General features: G+C 37.7%; 1 pseudogene; it reads right to left on the reverse strand.

The window, feature by feature from the left end:
• Positions 1-4,198: 4,198 nt before the first annotated feature.
• On the reverse strand, positions 4,199-4,266 carry LOC149119782 (U6 spliceosomal RNA; annotated as a pseudogene).
• Between the last annotated feature and the right edge of the window lie 1,430 nt (positions 4,267-5,696).

A 5,696-nucleotide genomic window follows, 5' to 3' on the forward strand; every position in this document is an offset into this window, starting at 1 on the left:
TGATAATGCTGAACAATTGAAACTGTCTTATTTACAATTGTAGGACTGGATATGGCAGTTTTACTTGAAGTAAAGTATGTAGCCTGCTTATTGTATGATTTTCGGAAAAGCATGTATTTATATATAACAGCAGATCTGTTAATCATTTAAAAGTGAATTGTCATGATTACCCAGATGTAAGGAATGCAATATGTGCTAATGAGTTAGCAGTCACAGAGATTTAGAATTAGAGGGATTTTAGAACTTTTTCAATACTGCAGTTTTTATGAAAAACTAATATTTTTTTTTATTTGACAGGTAGAGTTATATACAGTGAGAAATCAGAAAGGTCTTCCTTCCATTGGTTCAGTCCCCAAATGGCTGCCACAGTTGGAGCTGTGCCCATCCAAAGCCAGGAGTCAGGTGCTTTCTCCTGGTCTCCCATCCGGGTGCAGGGCCCAAGCACTTGGGCCATCCTCCACTGCCTTCCCGGGCCATAGCAGAAAGCTGGACTGAAAGAGGAGCAACCAGGACTAGAACACTTTGCCCATAAAGGATACCAGCACCACAGGTGGAGAATTAACCAAGTGAGCCACGGCGCTGGCCCCCGATAAATTTACTCTTAACAAAATATCAAAATATCTTATTCAGTATAAAGTTAGTAGTGAAAAGAGACTACCTTGTTGAACACAGAAATTTGAGATTATATTTCTTGGTATTAATTTGCATCTTAAGGCTTATTGCCTAGTTTATTTCAATATTTCAATCTAATATTACTAATAATATCTTGTACTTAGTGGTTCACTGTGTGCCAGACAATATTCTTTTGATTTTTTAAAAGATTTATTTATTTATTTATTTGGAAGTCAGAGTTACACAGATATTCAACAAGAGGAAGAGAGAGAGAGAGAGAGGTCCTCCATCTGCTGGTTCACTCCCCAGATGGCCTAAAAGGTCAGAGATATGCCAATCTGAAACCAGGAGCCAGGACCTCTTCAGGGTCTCCCATGCAGATTCAGGGGCCCAAGGACTTGGGCCAACTTCCTACTGCTCTCCCAGGCTATAGCAGACAGCTGAATGGAAAGTGGAGCAGCCTGGACTTGAACCGGCCTCCATATGGGATGCCCCCACTGCATGCAGTGGCTTTACTAGCTACACCACAGCACTGGCCTCAAGACAATGCTCTAAAATGATGCATTAATTATTCCCAAATATTGAAAAGTGGCAGGGTACACATTTGAATGTGTTGTTTTGTACTAGTTGTAGAAACAGTTTAAAATATATTTATATTTAAAAATGTAAGCTTTGATCTAAAGGTTTACTTTCCCTTAAGGTGCCTGTTTGGAAACTGAGAGATCATTGAAGTCTCAAGATAGAGTACAACTGATCTTATCCAAGCCTCCTTTATCACATGAGGATGCTAAATGCCAAGCCCAGAGAAGTAAAGTGAATTCTTCAAGGCCACATGGGTAAGTTGTAGCAGGGATAATTCTATATTAGCATTAGGTATCCTGATACATAGGCCACTGTTCTGTCAATTTTGTACTCCTTCTGGAGTTAAAGATTCTAAGTTGTGGAAAATTGAATTTGGAAATTTAGTGGTTGCTATGTTGTTATGGTGAGAAATTTCTGTGTATAGCTATGAGTTGCTTAAATTTTATTCAATATATTTTTCTAGTATGTTTGCTATTTATTTGAAATGTATAACAAGTAGCTTCATCTATTTGCCAAAAGAATTTTTTAAAGATTTATTTATATTATTTGAAAGTCAGAATTACACAGAGAGAGAAGGACAGGCAGAGAGAGTGGTCTTCCATTCACTGGTTCACTCCACAGTTGGCCTCCATGGCTGGAGCTGTGCTGACTGGAAGGCAGGAGCCAGGAGCCTCTTCCTGGTCTCCTATGCAGCTGCAGGGGCCCAAGGACTTGCACCATTTTATAATGCTTTCCCAGGCCCTAGCAGAGAGCTGGATAGGAAGTGGAGCAGCCAGGTCTTGAACTGATGCCCCTATGGAATACCAGCACTGCAGGTGGCAGCCTCACCCACTATGCCACAGTGCCAGCCCTTGCCAAAAGAATTTATAGAAGCTATTCCATATATACACTTAACAATTATTTAGTTACTTGACACGAACTATCCCTGCATATTTGAAAATTTTGAATGGTATCACTTGGGTTTTAAGAATGTTATATTTTAGGTCTCTTAATATTTTTAGTGATGATGTTTTAAAGGCCCTTTCTGTTTTATGAAAAATGATAAGGATTTTGTTTTACAATGGCCATAGTATTACTACTTAAAGCAATAGATTAAATAACACTTTTAAACAAAGTCATTTAATACTGAATTCTAACACACTGGTATATTTTAAAGTGAGAAACCGGATTTCTTTCAGATATTCTAAAGAAGAATGATAATCAAAATTGAAGACATCTACAGTTTTTAATCACTTGTTTTAAATATTGGTCATAATGGTCCAATTTTGAGTTTAATTTTAATTAGCTTTTAAATGATTCAATATGTTTTATAGAAAAAATTCGGAGAACATAATTATATACTCAACCTCCCTCCCTTCTTTTTCCTTCTTTGTCATTTTTTTTAGCTTATGAAATGACATTTTCAGTTTACATTACATTAAAAAGGGTTGTTGAATCAAGGGACAAGTTTAACAGGCAAAAAGCAAAAAGATCCTAATTTAGAGGGAATACAGACAATGGCTCTAAACAATATTTGAATATCACATCTAAACAATATTTGAATAAATTGATAAATATTTTAATTTCTCCTACTAAAATGCTCAAAGTCTTTAATTATTTATCAAATATTAGTGCAAAACTATGGATTTAAATGATCCCAAAAAGTGATGAATTTTTGTGTAATAAAGTCCAATTTTTGTCAAGGCTTTTTGACAGTCTCACAGAAAACTTATGTTTGTGAATGGGAAGAATAATACCAAAATATCCATACTACCAAAAGCAATTTGCAAATTCAATGCAATTCCAATCAACATACCAACGATGTTCTTCTCAGAGCTAGAAAAAATGATGCTAAAATTCACATAGAAACATGAGAGATGCTTAACATCTAAAGCAATATTATAAAGCAAAAAAAAGCTGGAGACATCACACCATATTTTAAGACATATTACAGGGGTCAGCACTATGACAAAGCAGGTAAAGTCACCGTCTGCAGTGCCGGCATCTCATATGGGTGCCAGTATGTTTCCCAGCTGCTCCACTTCTTATACCCCTGTCTGGTATAGCCTGAGAAAAAAGTAGAAAATGGCCAAAGTGTTTGGGCCCCTGCACCTGCATAGAGACCTGGAAGAAGCTCCTGACACTTGGATTCAGATCAACAGAGCTCCGGCCATTGTGGCCATTTGGGGAGTAAACCAGTGGATGGAAGACCTCTCTCTCTCTCTGCCTCTACCTCTCTGTAACTCTGCCTTTCAAATAAATATACTGCAAAAAAAAAGAAGAAGTGTTAGCACTGATATAATAACAGACACATAGTTCAATGGAAAAGACTTGGTAGCATAGAAATAAACCCAAATTTCTACCAGCAACTCATATTTACCAAAGGAACTAAAATGAACTGGAGAAAGAAGAATCTCTTTCACAAGTGGTGCAGAGGAACTTGATTAGCCATATGTAGAAGCCTGAAAAGAGACTCCAACATCTCTTACACTATGTGAAAGTGAACTCACAGTGAATTAAAATGTAATCATAAGACCCAAACCCAAGTAAACATAGGGAAACTCTAAATATTGTCAACACACAATAGCTTTTGGGTAAGATTCCAATAGCAATAGTCACAAAAATAAAAACAGAGACATTTGAGTATATCCAACTAAGATACTTCTTCACAACAAAGTAAACATCAGAGTGTAGATACAATGAACAGATGGCAGGAAAAATTAAAACTCTGAATGTTTACAGATTTCCAGAACATTTACATGAATTGGAAAAACTCCAAAAAATACAGTGAAGAAACAGGCAAGGATCTGAATAGACATTTCTCAGAAGATATGTAAATGGTCAAAACATGTGAATACGCCTGATGTCACTAGCCATTATGTAAATATAAATCAGAACACCATATCAGTCTCCAACACCTGTGGGAGAATACAACACTCAGGTGTTTGTGTGTGCAGCAAGTGGGTTTAGAGGACCCTGTTCACCTCTGGAGAGCAGAGTCTACAGGGAGGTAAAGAAACCTTACTGTGCAGGGGCATGCTAATCTTCTCTGTATCGTTCCAATTTTAGTATATGTGCTGCCGAAGCGAGCACATGTGCTGCCGAAGCGAGAAAGAGATGAAAAGAATTTATCTCAGCTAGCCACTAATATTCAAGAAACAAGGTCTTCAGGAAAGCCAACTCAACTGACATTTTCATGTCATTGTTAAATAAAGGAAAAATTATCTAGGTTCAGCAATACGTAGTTTATAAGAGAAAGACTACAGAGTAATTTCCTTGGCATAGAAATAACTTCGTCTTTTTTTTTTTTATCTATGAGGGCTTGCTATCACCACCACACACCCACATCCCATATACAAATGCCTGGCTTGAGTGGTAGCTTCTCTGCTTTGAGGCAAGTTTCTGCTAGTGTGCACCCTGGGAGGAGACGGAGGATGGCAGAAGTGCTTGGGTCCCTGCACCCAAATGGGACATCCAGAATGAATTCCCAGTTCCTGGTTTTGGCTTGGTCAAGCTTTGGCTAGTGCAAGTGTCTGGGAAGTGAAACAGTGGTTCCCTCTTCCTGTCACTCTGCCTTTCAAATCAATAACTGTTGTTGGTAATGACTAATAATGATATTCACTGATTGTCAAATTTTGAATCTATTAATTATAGACAATTTCTCTTTGTATTTTTAAACTTTCATAATGTTCTGTAGCCAATTTCATCACTAGAAATAAAAACTTTTCCTCAAAAAAAAAAAAGAAACCTTACTGCTTTCCTAATGTGCTTATTAAGTTCTTGACCAGCGCCTGTTAGTCTTGCCACAAACTTTCTAGTCTTACTACTTTCCTTCTTCTTCCTCTTCTCTGTGACTTGTAAAATAGTATACATTCTATATACTGTGGATACTTTTGATTTATTTTATTCCTTCGGTCTCCTATGAAGTTCCTCCACAAAAGCACAGCCCTCAAAATATTCATTCATTTATGCAGTCTGCAGATTTCATGAGCTACTAAATTCCAAGTAGTATGTTAAAGGCCAGATCTGGGCCTAAGAGAAAAGTGGTCTAAATTCTGTGCCTAGAAGAGGATTTGGGACATAGTAGAACCTCAGTGAAGTGCTATGTGAATGACATGCACTCATTAAATGAGTAATCTAAAGCATACACTTCATTTAAGCAACACAGCAGCCCTACTCACCTCAGGTAGAGCAATTGAGAGGAATAATGTGAACAAAAATAAGACATCAATAAGTTGAATAATAACAGAGAAAAAACAAAATGAGATAGATGCCAACATTACTGAGCTATTTTTGAGGAATTAAATTGATAGAGGGGCTGGCATTGTGGCCAAGTGGGGAAAGCTGCAATCTGTGAGGCCAGCATAACATCTGAGTTCCACTTTGAGTTTAGGAATCTCCACTTACAATTTAGCTCACTGCTAAACACCTGGGAAACCAGCAGAAGATGGACGAAGGACTCAGGTCCTTGCCACTCATGTGGGAGACTTGGATGAAGCTCCTGACTCCAGCATGCCCCAGGC

The sequence above is a fragment of the Oryctolagus cuniculus genome, chromosome 21 (assembly GCF_051225735.1).
Source record: "Oryctolagus cuniculus isolate XC-2025 breed Fujian yellow rabbit chromosome 21, ASM5122573v1, whole genome shotgun sequence".
Taxonomy (NCBI): Eukaryota; Metazoa; Chordata; class Mammalia; order Lagomorpha; family Leporidae; genus Oryctolagus; species Oryctolagus cuniculus.